The 17,174-nt window shown below is 49.0% G+C and overlaps 1 protein-coding gene across 3 annotated transcripts in view; it reads right to left on the reverse strand.

Annotated features, from left to right (window-relative positions):
- The window catches only part of PKM (pyruvate kinase M1/2), a 34,678-nt gene extending 27,643 nt beyond the window's left edge, over positions 1-7,035 (reverse strand). For 2 of the 3 annotated variants that reach the window (XM_023220680.2, XM_023220681.2), the window contains exon 1: positions 5,923-7,035. The gene's annotated coding sequence lies outside the window, so the exon portion shown is untranslated. The remainder of the gene's footprint in view (positions 1-5,922) is intronic. The other variant, XM_023220682.2, reaches the window with a different exon arrangement.
- Between the last annotated feature and the right edge of the window lie 10,139 nt (positions 7,036-17,174).

The raw sequence follows: 17,174 nt of genomic DNA on the forward strand, positions 1-17,174 counted from the left end.
GTCCGCCCGCTTCAGCCTCCCAAAGTGCTGGGATTACAGGCGTCAGCCAGTGCGCCTGGCCCTCTTTACTTTCTAAAAATAAAAAAAAAAATTATAACTGTATACAGTTCATTTTTTCTCCATCCCCAAGCTCCTCCAACCCTTTCCACCTCCATCATGAACTTTTTTTTCTATTTATTTAAATAGAGATGGGAATCTTGTGATGTTGCCCAGGCTGGTCTCGATCTCCTGGCCTCAAGTGACCCTCCTGCATCAGCCTCCCAAAGTACTGGGATTACAGGCGTGAGCCACTGCACCCAGCGACATCATGCATTTTGACACCCAATCACTGTCATGAACTCTGTATCCTTCCAGTTCACTTAAGTCTATGTACAGTGTATCTATATCTATACTGAATGAAACCCTGTAATATTGTGGTTTTCTTAATGCCCTAAGTGGTACACTGTATATATCACTGAGTAACTTGTTTTTCACTCAGCAGCACATTTAAGATCCATCCAGTGGGTATATGGATCTAGCTAATTCATTTGAACTGTTACACTAGTCCACTGTACAACAGACCATTTTATTTATGGACTCCCTTACTGGTGGCCACTCCCCCTCCCCATTAAACTAGTTTTCCTCTATTAATCAATACTTTACTCTTGTAGAATACGTCTCCCTGTACTGTATGAGTTTCTATATATCCAGAAATTGAAGTCTTAGGTCATGGAGTATGTTCATTTCTATTTTTACTAAATATGGCTGAATTGCTCTCCAAAGTGGCTGTACTGTATCCAAAGAAGGCAGTCGAGTTGCTGCCTTCCACACCTTTTTCCATACTTGGTACTGCCAGACTTTTTAAATGTTTGCCCACCTGATGGGTGACATTTGTTTTTCTGCTCATCTAATGTTAATAACTAAAGAGGGATACCAAGATAGTTTCAACGTTTACGACATCTGTTTCCCTGCTTAACTCAATCGAATCTCCTCTGAAATGGCATGGTGGACACAGTGGGTCTTATGTGCCCTGACTGATTCCACTGATGAGCAGTTCTTTTTCATTCATTGCCAAGGGAGACATCAGTTGTTTAAAACTGAAGAAACATGGCCGGGCGCAGTGGCTCATGCCTGTAATCCCAGCACTTTGGGAGGCCAAGACAGGCGGATCACGAGGTCAGCAGACCGAGACCATCCTGGCTAACGTGGTGAAACCCCGTCTCTACTACAAAAATACAAAAAAATTAGCCTGGCGTGGTGGTGGGTGCCTATAGTCCCAGCTACTCAGGAGGCTGAGGCAGGAGAACGGCGTGAACCCAGGAGGCGGAGCTTGCAGTGAGCTGAGATCGTGCCACTACACTCTACCCTGGGTTACACTGCAAGACTCCATCTCAAAAAAATAAAATAAAATATGAAGAAACATTATCTGTAAGTAAACTGAAGATGTTTGGAAGGGATAGGACTCCCTTCAGAGAATCCTGACTGCAGTGTTCAGCCAGCAGCTGTGCTGGTCCACAGTCTGAAATGCTAGGACTGGCAACCTCACTGCCCTTGAATAACTGCTCTTGTCATCTCTCCCACCGCAGCCCCAGCCTGCTTCCAAGACTACTTGCTGGCATGAGGAAAGAGGCTTAGAGCTCCCCAGGAGCTTTGTCTATGGACAGAAGTGGGGGAGGTGAGTCTCAGAGGCCACTGAAGGTACTGCAGCCGGCTTGTTCCCTCCTACGTGCAGACAAGCACAAACCACTGCAGGGGCGGGGCTTCACCGCACTGGGTGGTGGGGGCCCTAAAGCCCCCAACTCCTGAGCTGAGCAGTCATACCAAGAGGCCGGAAGGCCCAGCAGATGCTGCACACCACCCTCCACCACTCACCCAGGCTCACCTTCCCCAAACAGCTTCTTTAACAAAGCCCCAAGTATTCAAATTACTCAATTATTCAGTCTGCCCCTTGGTAAAAAATGCAAGCTCCCCAAAAGTTAAGGTGGTATCACAAATGGTCTTCATGTATCTGGTTGTCTAGCTCTATTCCCATCTGTATCAGAACTGATGCTTAAAAGGACAACTTAAAATCCTTAAGACCTCATACCAAATAAACCAATCTCACAAAGACCCTTGAAGTTGCAATAAAACTCTGCTCACAGGGGCAACGCATTCTTGTGGTATACCAGTCAAATTGGGATTTGACTGTGGGCTTTTGGAGTGATTCAGAAAGAAGGGTAATGTCAAATGAGTCATTTTCCTGTACTCTGGTCTCAGTCTTAGCTCTTGGCCAAGATAACACATCCCGATTTGCCTTCATAAAAGCTGAAGCAGGCCAGGCGTGGTGGCTCATGCCCGTAATCCCAGCACTTTGGGAGGCTGAGGCCAGTGGATCACCTAAGTCAGGAGTTCAAGACCAGCCTGGCCAACATGGTGAAACCCCCATCTCTACTAAAAATACAAAAATATTAGCTGGGTGTGGTGGCAGGTGCCTGTAATTCCAGCTACTTCAGGAGGTTGAGGCAGGAGAATCACTTGAACCCAGGAGGCGGAGGCTGCAGTGAGCCAAGATCGCACCATTGCACTCCAGACTGAGCAACAAGAGCAAAACTGTCTCAAAAAAAAAACCAGAAAAAAAAAAAAAAAAAAAAAAACCCCGAAGCTTTAAAATAAACTAAAACCCAAGTAAAGTGAGTTTGTAATGTAAGTGCTGCATTTTTTTCTATCTTCCTCCCCATGGCCATTTCCTCATTTCTTCCATTGCTTCAATATTAAGAAATAAACAGCTTTAAGAAATAAAATGGTTTTTCCTGTGACCCCACATCAGTGTCACAACATTCAAGGCACAGAAGCAACTCCCATAAAGTGCTAGCTGTTTAGAGTCACAGCCACCAAATTTGCTAAGTCACTGGGGGTACAGTTCTTAAAGAGCTAATGATGCTCTTTGCTAAAATATGAATACATTATTTCTAACGCAATGCTTACAGTGAAAGCAGCTGTGCTAGACAGGAGACCAACATTCATACATTTTGGCTCAAGTCAGTAACTGAGAAATGAGTTCAAGAACCTTCTTTAAGTCATCATTAACCATGTCCCAGGAGAGGCTGCTGTGCCCGCTACAAAAGGGCCAGGAATGAAGCTGCACAGACTGCATTAGCTGGGCACCGGGCTCTGCCACTCTGCACCTAAGCTCTTAAGGTAGTACAGAGAACCAGGTGACCCGGACCAATCATTTTTCACTTAGTTGAGGCACTTTTTTTTTTTTTTTTGATACGGAATCTAGCTCTGTCGCCCAGGCGGGAGTGCAGTGGCACGATCGCGGCTCACCACAAGCTCCGAAGTTGAGGCATTTTTAATTAGGGGAAATGCATGCTTCATTATTTGACTCACTGAAAGGGGAGAAGGGACTTTTTAAGCCTGCAAGAACCACTACGTAGTTTCCCCACTCACCCAGCGAGGATAATTCTCTCAAAAGCAGAATAATTGAAAGGTTGAGTCATCTTCCCCACAGAGCCCCACTCCCCCACAGATTTGGTGATGCCTTACATTTCCCTTCCTCAAAAGACAGCCCACTCCTGCCCCCACAGCACCTCAGGCCACCAAAGGGCAAATTATTTGCTAACAATGCTGCAGCAGGGGAGTCCTGACCTCTATCTCCTCTGTGGCCTCGGGAGTAGCCACGCCCTCAAGATGGCCAACTGGGGGTTACCGATCCTGGCTCCAATCCTAATCTCACCAGCAGGGAGAGCAAGTCAAGGGCTGGAATGTTCCCCTGTTAAGAGGTATTCCACTTAAAGGGGAACACCGAAGGCTTAACTCAGCCCCTCCTTGCCTGCCTTTGTCTAGAGGTCCCAATCTCAGCTATCAAAGAGCATCTGCTCCAAGCAGAGAGTTGGAAAGTTATATTATCAGTGACTTTGTCAATATTAAACCAGATCCCTGGGGGGACTGGTTTCCAGGAGACACGTGGTTAGAGAGCCTGATTCCCCACGATTAGCTGTAGGCGTTTGCGGACAGCAGTAAGATAATGAATCAAGGCCCTTATGCTCAATTCTGGACTAAGTAATTGTGCTCAAAAATAATATATTCATTCACAGGCTTTTCTTCTGGGTATTTCGCCAGAGATTAGACACTTAACTGAGTGTGCAACATCCACGTAGGCATGAATCCTTTCAACCATCATGAGGAAAATGTTACTCCCAGTTTTCCCAGGGGAAACTGAGGTGTAGAGGCTGAACTCCTTCAATCAGTCTCGGGAAATTAATGAGTCAAACCTGATTCTAAAAGCCTTTCTGACAACTTCCCGATGTCTCTCTCCACGTGGACCTTCACCGTTGGCCTCACTTTAACCCGTACCAGCAAAGGTCCAAGCCCTGGGTCTGGAGTATGCAGATTAAGAAGCCCAGGGATGCCTTTCCATGACTAGTCTTTAAATGACCTTCAGACTGGAAGGTGCTTTCCTGCATCTTCTAATCCAGTGTGCTTGCCACCTGGTGAGACCTTACGAGGTTTCCTGTCCCCCTCCCTCCCACAGCAGGAAGCTCGTGCCCCACTCCCAGCATTACGGGGGATACATTTTAAGATTGTGAGCTCGGTGGGCTATGACTCGTCCAGTCATTCTGGTCTCTAACTCCGACCCCCAAACAGCCCTTGACCCACACACCGTTTGCGTTGAGTAGGAACGCCACAGATTTCCTGCCCTCTCCGTAACCAGATCCCACCCCCACCCCACCCCGCGGCCCCCGCGGTCCACAATCCGGGCGCATTTGTTAAAAAAACGTGCCGGATAATAAAGAAAAAAAAAAGAAAAAAGGAAAAAAAAAAAAAACGTGCCGGAGAGGCGCGGAGCGGGCGAGGGCCGCTGCAGACGTTTCTACGGCCCGTTACGCGGCCCGAGGCCATCGGCCGGTGAAGCGGGCTGGACCCTGGGCGCGGCCGCTACGTGCAGCCCGGCCGCGGCGAGATGGGGCGCGGTCCCTGGAGGCCACCCGGCAAGGGCCGGGAGAGCTCGCGGGTCCCGGGCCATTCCCAGGCCCTCACAGGCCACCCATCTAATCCCGGTCGCATGGGACAGCACCGCGCCGCAGGGGCAGCCGCCCTGCCTCCCGGCAGCGGGGCAGGCCAACGTTACGTAAGCCTCCAGCTGCTCCCGGGCCGCAGCATCCCGCCCGCCGCGCGGGGCACCCAGCCCAGCCCTCCGCCCGCCCGCCCCGGACACAGGGCCCCAGCACCGCCAGAGCCTGCTGGGAGCTGGGAGGCGGTGATGTAAAAGGGGCGCGGGACCGCGCTCGGAGACCGGAGCAAGTGGGCGGGCGCAACCAGAGCAGAGAGGGAGGGAGGCGACAAGCCAGGCGAGGAGGGGGATGCGGGAGAGCGGACGTGACCAGCGAGCAGGGGGAGGGGCGGCGAAAGGGGACTGGGGCGCGGGAAGGGCGGTCGCGCATGAATGGAGGATGGACCCGGGAGGGGAACCAGAACGGAGTTTCAATAAGTTACACGAAAGCCATTAGAATGAAGGGACACGCACAGGTTTAAGAGGAGTGGGTGGAAGGACCGGACTTTAAGGAGGAAGTGGAGCAAACGAGCACGGAGCAGGCGGCGCGGAGAAAGGGGAGGCAAGGGTAGAATCAATCACGAGGGACCGAGAGAAGGCAGGCAAGGATGGAGGCGCATTGAGGATTGGGGCAGGAGGATGGGACCAGAATGAGGGGGTAGGGCTGGGACGGGAAAACAGCCGGCGGACCCGCCTGATCTGGAAGGAACGGCGCTGGGGACTTCTGAGGAGCAGGCCCCAGGCGTGAGGAGCCGTTCTCCCGTCTCTGAGCTCCACCGCGTCCCAGACTCCCCGGATCCTGCGCTGCCCCGCCTGCGTGCCCGGGGCCGGCCGGCGCGCCGGGATTCCGCACTAGCTGGGTGCACGGGCCCTTGGTGGGGACGGATGGCGCAGCCTCTTGCACCGCTCACCTCCGGCGCTGACCGACTCGGGCTACGCTGCAAACTGGAAGAGATGTGAATCCCAGGGACGTGCAGCTGCTGTGCGAGTAGCAGCTGCCTCAGCCTCAAGGTTATCCCGCTGCGGGCCGCCGCAATCCCTCCGCCGCCCCGCCCTCTGTCCAATCCCGGCTCCCGGCGACCCGGGCCCCGCCCCCTGCGTCTTCGCGGGCGCAGTCACCTTCAGGAGGAAGCGCGGTGGCGGCGGGAACGCGCGGGCAGGTTGCCCTTTCGGGGGGACTAAATTCTGCGGCGGAAGGACACGGATCAGAGCACAATTTCCTTAAACTGACGGCCAATGGGAAGGCGGTGGGGCAGCGGAGCCCGCCCCTAGAGCGACTTCCCTCCTAGACCCCGGGGCGCCGAGGCACCTGTTGCCGCCAAATTGGGCTGCCAGATGGGGTCTCTTTTCTTGGCTCTCGGCCCAGGCCACCCCCAACTGTCCCGGCCTACCTGGGCAGGGCTCAGATTTATGGGTTCCGGGGCAGCATTCTCCCGGCCCCGCCCTGCCACTCCCCACTCCTTCGGGTGTCTGCCCTGGCGCACCCTCGGAGACTGAGCTGAACGGGAAGTTGGGGAGAGCTGCAGACTTGTGCATGGTTGGAGGTCCCGACCGCCCTCGGAGAGGCTCTGGCACTGGAGCGGCAGTAGGGAGAACTGGGGACTGCCAAGTGGACCTGGAGCGGGAGCGCGAGGCCCTTTTCCTCTTAGGACCATTTGTTGTCTTAGGACCGCGGAACAAGGAAGGACAGGTTGGGGCCATGTGAATAATTTAGTAGGGTCTGGAATCCTGCAGAGCGAATGCCTGAGAGTAAAAAGCAAATAGACGGTGTTGATATTAGCGCAGAGCTGGGCATCTGGAAATATCAAGTCAGAACATTAGAGCCGATAACCTATGCAGGAGTCAGCATTTCTGTTTTCACCCTTGTCATGAATTTAAGTCAATATTGTTGGAACTTTTCTTACATTTTTCTACATTTTCCGATTTCCCAATTGTTAGCCAGCAACCAATGATGCGAGCAGTTATCAATTAAACAGCTGTTAACTCTTGCCTTCATTCACAGATACAATGTCGCGCATTCAAAATGTGAAGACCGTTCTCTTAGGTTCTTTTTTTCTTTTCCTGGCAAAAGAGACCAAATGAGTGTGACCTGCTCAGGCATACCCGCTGCCTGCAGCTGAATCACAGGCCTTCATTCGCTTCCTGTTAGCTCAGATAAGCTGGGATGAGACAGTGACAGCCTAAAAGTAAATTTCTGTTTGAAGTGAGATAAAAATTTTTCACTTTCTTCTGTAAGCCTTTCCTGGTCCCTTTAGCTGTTGTTGAGAAGGAAATGCTTGATTATTAAGGTGGTGAAAGAACATGAAGTTGTTGAGAAGAAAAAAAGACATACTCCCCTAGGGAGAGTTAGATTGCTCCCTGTCAGAGAAAGAGGGATGGCATAAAAGGCCCTCTCTGGCCCCTGAGCTGAGGACTTAAGAACAGTGATGGACAGCACTGGGATGGCAAGGGTCTGGCCGATGCTAGACTATGTTGTATTTTAAAGTTCTAAATTGTCTGGGTGCGGTGGCTCAACGTCTGTAATCCCAACACTTTGGGAAGCCGAGGCGGGCGAATCACATGAGGCCAGGAGTTGAGACCATCCTGGCCAACATGGCGAAATCCCATCTTTACTAAAAATACAAAAACTAGCTGGGCGTGGTGGTGCATGTCTGTAATCCCAGCTACTCGGGAAACTGAGGCAGAATCGCTTGAATCCGAGAGGTGGAGGTTGCAGTGAGCAGAGATCGCTCCACTGCACTCCAGCCTCGGTGACAGAGACAGACCCTGTGTCAAAAACAACAAAAAAGTTCTAAATCCAGATATGTTCCCAAGACTGAAATGCACATGTAGAATTGATGGCGAACTGTTACTCCTCAGTTGCAGATTTTGATCTGACAGTTCTAGAAATGCTGTCCATAAGCCTCTGGCAGAGACAAATCCAGGAAATCCTTGCACACATTAGATGCATAGTAGGCCAGGTGCGGTAGCTCACGCCTATAATCCCAGCACTTGGAGGCCGAGGCGGGCAGATCACGAGGTCAGGAGATTGAGATCATCCTGGCCAACATGGTGAAACCCCATCTCTACTAAAAATACAAAAATTAGCCTGGCGTGGTGGCGGGCGCCTGTAGTCCCAGCTACTCAAGAGGCTGAGGCAGGAGAATCGCTTGAACCCAGGAGGCAGAGGTTGCAGTGAGCTGAGATGGTGCCACTGCACTCCAGCCTTGGCAACAGAGTGAGACTCCATCTCAAAAAATAAATAAATAAGTGCATAATAAAAATTTGTCACACTGAATTTAAGGCAATTTTCCTTTTGCTGATAAGTATGGAAGATCAAGCTTGGAGGCCAGGTGCCATGGCTCACGCCTGTAATCCCAGCACTTTGGGAGGCCGAGGTGGGCGGATCACAAGGTCAGGAGATCGAGACCATCCGGGCTAACACAGTGAAACCCCATCTCTACTAAAAATACAAAAAATTAGCCAGGCGTGGTGGCACGTACCTATAGTCCCAGCTACTCGGGAGGCTGAGGCAGGAGAATCGCTTGAACCCGAGAGGCGGAGGTTGCAGTGAGCCAAGATTGCGCCACTTCACTCCAGCCTGGCTAACAGCAAGACTGTCTCAAAAAAAAAAAAAAAAGATCAAGCTTCAGTTCCATCATACCTTAGTTCCAGTTCCACCCACTGGCCCTATGACCAAATATTGTAATTTTTAATGTGTAGAAGTCCAGTTCCTCAAAAGTAAATTGAGGACAATTTACTTTTATGGTGGGGTTTGATGATGTATGTGAATGAGTCCAACACTGCCCAACAGGCATCCTCTTTATTTGGGAATTGACTAGTCCTGGGGGGCTGTCCTTGCGTGATACACACACACACACACACGTTTTCATCCAAAGTTCCTTGCTTAAACTCCCACAGCTCTTGTTAGTCTTTTGTTTATAATGTTGGGGGTATTTTAGGCTCAGAAGCAGGCCTCAGAGAACAGAATTCTCTCTCTCCCTCTCTGACCTTCTTCTGCCTTCCTTTTACCTGTTCCTTTTCCCCCAAGGCAGAAATCTTCCCCCAACTTGGTGTCTTGGATCTGGCTATAAGTAAGTTATTTGTCATACCTTTTCTGATTGTAGGTTGTAAGACCCCCATTTCAGAAGGGGTCCTGCCCTGTGCCTTGGAGGAAGGAATGCTGCACAGAGGCCAAGACAAATCTCGACAGGCCTTGCTGGGTTCCCTCACTCAGTCTAGACTATCAGTATGAGATCATACCTTTTGGTCCAAGCACATTTCTACATGATTATCAATCATGCCTATCCAAGGAAGTCTCCATAAAAGGGGAAGTCTCCATAAAAGGCCTACGAGGACAGGATTTCGAGGGCTTTCAGATAGGAGGTTCCTGGAGGGTGTCACTCCCAGGGAGGGCATGGAGCTTCCGTGCCCCTTCCCCCATACCTGGCCCTGTGCATCTCTTCATCTGTATTCACTATAATATCCCTTGTAATAAACCAGCAAATGTGTTTCCCTGAGTTCTATGAGCCTCTGTAGCAAATTAATTGAACCCAAAAAGGGGATCATGGGAATCCCAAATTGAAGTTGGTCAGACAGAAGTTCTGGAGGCCCATACTAACTACTGATGTCCAAACCAGGGGCAGTCTTGGGAACTGGGACCTCCACCTGTGGGATCTGACATTATCTCCAGGTACAGTGCCAGAACTGAATTGGAGGACACCCAGATGATGCCCGCAGCAGAACTGATTGCCTGCTTGGTGTGAGGGAAAACCCCCCACATATTTGGTCACAGAAGTCTGTGTTGATTGTTGTAGTGGTGGTGTGAGAAAAGAGGAAAACTACAGTCTGAGTTGGTTTTTTCCACAAACACCTTCTGACCAGAGCCACAATGTCTTCCTGAATTTAAGCTTGCCCTTCTCTGGGCCACCACTCCTTTGTCCCAGTAACAGGTCAGGACTACAGGAAACGGGTTGCTGAAGGAGGACACAGGGTTCTCCCCCTAGAGCCAGCTCTTCCACTGTATTCCTGGACTTGACCAGGATGGGAGGGGAAACTGCTAGGTTCACTGGATTTTGGTGTGAGTAAAGGTGGAAATTGATATGTTTTCTGTTTGGATTCTTGACCACAGAATCTACAGTTTAATGGTTTAACTCTCTAAAATCATTTGGAGTCCCTGGAGAAGGGGTGGTAGGTGTGTCAACAAACCATAATGAACCTAATCCTGGAGCCTAAAGACAAGCTTTGGCCCTGATGAAGAGGGTGAGATTACAAGCTTTACATCAATTATGACATCTTAGCCTCTATCTGAAATGGCAGTGTTCTCTCAGGACAATACAATTTCCAGGGCAGCCTACCACGCCCAGCCTCTTCGTGAAATTTAAAAATTAGCCAGGGCCAGGCTTGGTGGCTCATGCCTGTAAACCCAGCACTTTGGGAGGCCGAGGAGGGCAGATCAACTGAGGTCAGGAGTTCGAGACCAACCTGGACAACATGGCGAAACCCTGTCTCTACTAGAAATAGAAAAAATTAGCCAGGCGTGGTGGTAGCCACCTGTAATCCCAGCTACTCAGGAGGCTAAGGCAGGAGAATCGCTTGAACCCAGAAGGCGGAGGTTGCAGTGAGCTGAGATTGTGCCATTGCACTCCAGGCAGGGCAACAAGAGGGAGACTCCATCTCTAAATAAATAAATAGTATGTAGAGATGGGGTCTCACTGTTGCCCAGACTGGTCTCAAACTCCTAGGCTCAAGTGATCTGCTTGCCTCAGCCTCCCAAAGTGCTGGGATTACAGGTGTGGGTCACTGCACCGAGCCCAGGTGAACTTTTTTTTTTTTGAGACAGAGTCTTGCTCTGTTGCCCAAGCTGGAGTGCAATGCTGTGATCTCAGCTCACTGCAACTTCCATCCCCCAGGTTCAAGTGATTCTCCTGCCTCAGCCTCCTGAGTAGCTGGGATTACATGCACCCGCCACCATGCCCAGCTCATTTTTCTATTTTTGGTACAGACAGGGTTTCGCCATGTTGGTCAGGCTGGTCTTGAACTTCTGTTCTCAGGTGATCCATCTGTCTCGGCCTCCCAAAGTGCTGGGATTACAAGCATGAACCACTGCGCCTGGCCTGAACTTTTATTCTAGCTCTTCCTTCAAACTCCTCCAATTTCTCCAGGCCTATGAGGGTGGCATATCAGTTTCCCCAGACAAATCCTGGAAGATAAAAGTTAGCCTTTGGAGTTAGGGATAAACAGAGAACAGGCTGTCTGTGTGGAAAGCACATGCTTCATGGAGGAGACATTCAAGCTAGGCATGGAAAATTGATTAGAATAGAGATGGGTATGGGAAGGCCATGTTGTGGGGGGGAGGCCGTGGGAGGGACAGTAAACAAATACTGAATGTTTTCTGAATGCAACTGTGTATCTAGGTTTCCTAGGCTCCTGCAACCTCATCAGTGCTTAGAATGGAAGGGCTGAAGTTTAAGGAGTCCTTGGTGACTCTGATGGAAGTATAGTCTTAGCCAAGGTGACCCTGGAGGCCAATGTGACCTCCAGCAATCTTTCTCCAGCCCAGAAATGCTGGGCTCACTGGACAAACCCTCCTTAGAGTGATCTAATCCTATCCACCAAGCAATTCCCTTGGAGGCCCTGTGCTCTTTTTTTTCCCTGTAAATGTAGCCAGAGCTCAGGCCCCCAAAGATGCAAGTGGCACTATAAACAGACCCTATCCCCCAAAAGTAATCTGCCTAGGTGTACTTTGGCACCTTCCATCCCAAGGAGAGGCAGAAACTGGAGCATCCTGACACACGACATGTGGGGATGAGATGGGGCATTGATCAAGATTTGGAAGAAGGCGGCATCAGTGAAGCCCTGAACAAGTGGCTCCCTCCCCAGGGGTCCTCTGGCTTCAGTTCCACCAGTATGCTTTTTCCCTGACACACTTCCACTCTTCACCTGTGTCTGCCCTTGCTCATTGGCTGCCAGCTAATCTGACCCACTTATCCCAGGAAGGACAGCTAGGACTGAGACTTTGGGTCTTCTCCTAAACAATTTTTTTTTTTTTTTTTTTTTGAGACAGAGTCTCGCTCTGTTGCCCAGGCTGAAGTGCAGTGGCACCATCTTGGCTCACTGCAAGCTCTGCCTCCTGGGTTTACGCCATTCTCCTGCCTCAGATTCCCGAGTAGCTGGGACTACAGGCGCCCACCACCACACCCGGCTAAATTTTTTTTTTGTATTTTTAGTAGAGACAGGGTTTCACTGTGTCAGCCAGGATGGTCTCAATCTCCTGACCTCGTGATCCGCCCACCTTGGCCTCTCAAAGTGCTGGGATTACAGGCGTGAGCCACCGTGCCCAGCCAGCAAAATAATTTTTAACTTAGAGTGGCATCTCTGGCTCACTGTGAGAGAAGGACAGGTCTGATGCATTTGTGACAAGTCCTGTGCTCCAAAGGAGCCAATGAATCTTCAAATGAACTGCAGCCTACCTTATTCCCACTTCTCCTGGGGGAGGAGGGCTCTAAGAGGAATTACATGACCCACAGAGCTTCCTCTACACCACTCCTGAATTGGTCCCAGAAGTTGTGGCATCCCTCAAACGTCCATCTCAGAATCCATCCTTGAGAAGCCGGTTAAGAAACTCAGTAATGACTCAGCACCAGACTCTTCTCCCCTCTGCTCACCAGCCAGAATGAAAGGCAGAATCGGGCAGGCTCCGCCCCAATGGATGGCCACATCCTCACCACAAACTGAGTCATGGTCACACCCTGCCTGATGGAAAATTACCAGGAGGAGGGAAACAGAAGGTTAAACTCCAGGGGTTTGTAATTTCTCAACCTAAAAATGAGATAAATGTTTGAGGTGATGGATATCCCACTTACCCTGATGTGATTTGTGCATTCCATACCTGTATCAAAATAACTCAAGTAACCCATAAATATATATACCTATTTACGTACCCACAAAAATGAAAAATAAAAATAGCCATCTACTCTGTACCTGGAACTAATGAAGAAAATAGTTATTTTCCTGACCCTAGTCCTAACCAAGCATGTCCAGGTCTATGAAGTGAGACTGCTTGAGCTGAGGACTATGTGAAAGGTAGGCCCCTGTCAACCTGTATTTATGGTATTTGCAATAGGCTTGGCCCTGTGAAGGATAATGCCTTGTTGCTCACACCTGGGTTTCACAGGCTCCAGCTTCCCCACCTCCAGAAGAACCAGGCCTGGGCAGAGAAAAGGGGCAACTTTACCTCAATTCCCCCTCCAGGCTGTGGGAGGATTCCTCTCCAGAAACTCAGGGTCCCACCCAAGTTTCTCTACAATGAAGGCATTCTTGTACTTGTGGGGTTTTAATTATATTTGTTTTACCTCATAGACATTAAGATATTATCATCTGTGGCTTCTAAACTTCTTAGATCCAGAAAGTCCTATTGCTTTTCTGTGGTACTATGAAATGATGTATTTAATTTTATTACAATTTATTGGCATAAAAAGATTATTATACAGATGCTTTTTTTTTAAGTGACACCCATAGGCTAGCTCAGCTATTTGAGTTTTTCGGGTAATATACACCATCTGTTCCTTCTCATTCCATCATTTGCTAGTACTGCTATATTGGATGTCAGTGATACAGAGAAACTGTAAGAAATGTTTACAACTGGCCGGGTGCGGTGGCTCAAGCCTGTAATCCCAGCACTTTGGGAGGCCGAGACGGGCGGATCACGAGGTCAGGAGATCGAGACCATCCTGGCTAACACGGTGAAACCCCGTCTCTACTAAAAATACAAAAAAACTAGCCGGGCGAGGTGGCGGGCGCCTATAGTCCCAGCTACTGGGGAGGCTGAGGCAGGAGAATGGCGTGGACCCGGGAGGCGGAGCTTGCAGTGAGCTGAGATCCGGCCACTGCACTCCAGCCCGGGCAACAGAGCAAGACTCTGTCTCCCAATTTTTCTCAGAAAAAAAAAAAAGAAATGTTTACAACTGAGAAAAATGTATTAACAGTATTTGAAATTGAACAGAAATGTTGTTATACCATTTGAGTAGCCACACACCAAAGTTCAGTTGCTGGAACATCAGTGAGAACACCTGGAGAAGGTCTAGGATAACAGAGTGGTTAAAAGAACTCAGGTTCTGGAGTTGGGCAGATCTAGTTAAAAACAGCACTGGTTGCACACCGTAGCTCATGCCTGTAATACCAGCACTTTTGAGAGGACTGCTTGAGGCTAGCGGTTCAAGACCAGTCTGGGCAACATAGCAAGATCCCATTTCTACAATAATTTTTTTAAAATTAGCCAGGCATGGTGGCACATGCCTGTAGTAATTGTTACTTGACAGGCTGAGGCAGGAGGATCACTTGAATTCAGGAGTTCAAAATTACATGAGCTATGATCACACCACTGCACTCCAGCCCGGGTGAGACTGAGACCAAGTCTCATAAAAAAACAAAAAGCAAAACTTAACATTGCCACTAACCAGCTGTGAGGCCTTAGATACATTATTTAAGATCTCTAAAGAAAACCTATCTTCCAGCTTTGTGGTCAGGATTAAATGAAAAAATATTTGTAAAGTTTGAACACTTTACAGCATAGAACCAGAACAGCAGTCTGGAGTCAGGCTGCCTGTCACTAACTGTGGAACATAAGTTACTTATGGTCTGTGTCTCTGCTTTCTCATCTACAAAATAGGAATAATCACACCTACTTCATAGGCTTGTTCTGAGAATTATGAGTCAATATATGTAGAAAACTCACACTACTGGCTAGGCGCGGTGGCTCACCCCTGTAATCCCAGCACTTTGGGAGGCCAAGGCGGGTGGATCACCTAAGGTCAGGAGTTCGAGAGCAGCCTGACCAACATGGTGAAACCCCGTCTCTACCAAAAATACAAAAAATTAGCTGGACGTGGTGGTGCATGCCTGTAATTCCGGTTACTCAGGAGGCCAAGGAAGGAGAATCACTTGAACTGGTGAGGCGGAGGTTGTAATGAGCTGAGATGGCACCACTGCACTCCAGCCTGGACAAAAAGAGTGAAGCTCCGTCTCAAAAAAAAAAGAAAAAAAACTGAAAGAAAACTTTTAATACCGAGCACACAGTAAGTAATCCAAAGTGTTAACAAATTATTCAAGTGCTTAGCATAATAATGTCAGCACCTTCTTAGTAAAAACTAAAGAAAATGTCAGCTATCTCTAATACTACAGAGATGGGCACAAAGTCCTCTCAGGAGCCAAGTATTTCAGTTAGAGTGGGCTCAGTGATGAGCTCATTTACTTGGTGAAGAGGTTATTTCCTAGACCTGAAATCAGAACAGAAGAGGGCTTAGGAGACTTGTAAATTAGAACGTATTAGTGTTGATCAAGAATGAGCAAAGTTTAAGAAACAGCTTCTAGAGGGATGGACCTTAAGAATGGTACTTGCATGTTAAAGCAGGTCAGAACTAAAAACCAGGATAAGGTACCCAGGCAAGAAGGTACCTCTAAAGTACGGTGAAGGTAATGAAAGACAACAGGTAGTCTAGAGTGGGCTTTGTAAATTAAGCTATAACAGATTAAGAAAACCCTACCCTTGAAATGCCAGGCTTATTTAATGCTTTTTGTATTCTCTGTGCTTATATTCCTGTTTTTCTTTTTTTTTTTTTGGGAGACGGAGTCTGGCTTTGTCGCCCAGGCTGGAGTGCAGTGGCCAGATCTCCGCTCACTGCAAGCTCCGCCTCCCGGGTTCACGCCATTCTCCTGCCTCAGCCTCCCGAGTAGCTGGGACTACAGGCGCCCGCCACCTCACCCGGCTAGTTTTTTGTATTTTTCAGTAGAGACGGGGTTTCACCGGGTTAGCCAGGATGGTCTCGATCTCCTGACCTCGTGATCCGCCCGTCTCGGCCTCCCAAAGTGCTGGGATTACAGGCGTGAACCACCGTGCCCGGCTCCTGTTTTTCTTTTCTTTTTTTGGTTTTGAGACAGAGTCTTGCTCTGTCACCCAGGCTGCAGTGCAGTGGCGCGATCTCTGCTCACTGCAAGCTCTGCCTCCCAGGTTCAGGCCATTCTCCTGCCTCAGCCTCCTGAGTAGCTGGAGGCTGGACCATCACGCCCAGCTAACTTTTGTATTTTTAGTAGAGATGGGGTTTCACATTTTATAGTTAGCCAGGATGATCTCGATCTCCTGACCTCGTGATCCACCCTCCTCGGCCTCCCAAAGTGCTGGGATTACAGACGTGAGCCACCGCGCCCGACCGTTTTTCTTCATTAGTATTTCATAAAGTCTGTAATCCCAGCACTTTGAGAGGCCGACAGAGGTGGATGGCTTGAGCCCAGGAGTTGGAGACCAGCCCGGGCAACATGGTGAAATGCCATCTCTCTAAAGAGTACAGAAATTATCCATGTGTGGTGGCACTTACCTGTGGTCCCAGCTACTTGGGAGGCTGAGGTGGGAGGATCACCTGAGCTTGGGAGGTCGAGGCAACAGAGTAAGACTGTGTCTCAAAAAAAAAAAAAAAATTTCATAAAATATTTGGAAATGTCCGACTCAGCCATCTATGCTTATAACTAAGGATTCCTGGGGTACATGAAGCACAGCCTGAAAAGGCCAGCAAAAAGCTGAAATGGGAATTTCAACAGGGAGAAGAAAAAATTCACTAAAACAATGAGGTTTCCTAGAAAGAGCTGCCTTCCTTTACCACCTTGCTAACCTTGGCGAAATTGGGTTGTTTCATTAAGTGAAGCTGCATTCTCTTAGGATGTCTTTATAGATTTCGACTGAGCGATAAACCCCACTTCCTGCTCCCACCAGTTCTCCCCTAACCTCACTTAGCCCAAAGAAATAGGTTGGAGGAGAAAGAGAGTAGGGGCTCAGTTCCTGAGATATAGAGCAAGTGAGACTGGGTAGGTTTGTGCAGAAAGCAATAGGCCCTAAAGGCGGTAAATCTTAGCTGCTCTGGCCTCAATGGCCCTTTTAAATTTTGACTAATAGTCCTTATTGGTATTTCATATTCTCAGTTTGTTCCATCTGCACAACTGATAAGTTTCCCTTTAATCCACTGATCAAAAAGCTGACAGATCTGTAGTATACTACAATAAATGGACAAACTTTGATACCATGCAATATAAACAGTCCCAACCCACAGGATATTCCATTCTCCCCACCCCCCTGCCCCTTGTGAGGGCTTGGGGCAGATGCTGCTCCAAGGCTAGTCAGACCACAGTGATCATA

This window comes from Piliocolobus tephrosceles, chromosome 6, assembly GCF_002776525.5.
Source record: "Piliocolobus tephrosceles isolate RC106 chromosome 6, ASM277652v3, whole genome shotgun sequence".
NCBI classification, from domain to species: Eukaryota; Metazoa; Chordata; class Mammalia; order Primates; family Cercopithecidae; genus Piliocolobus; species Piliocolobus tephrosceles.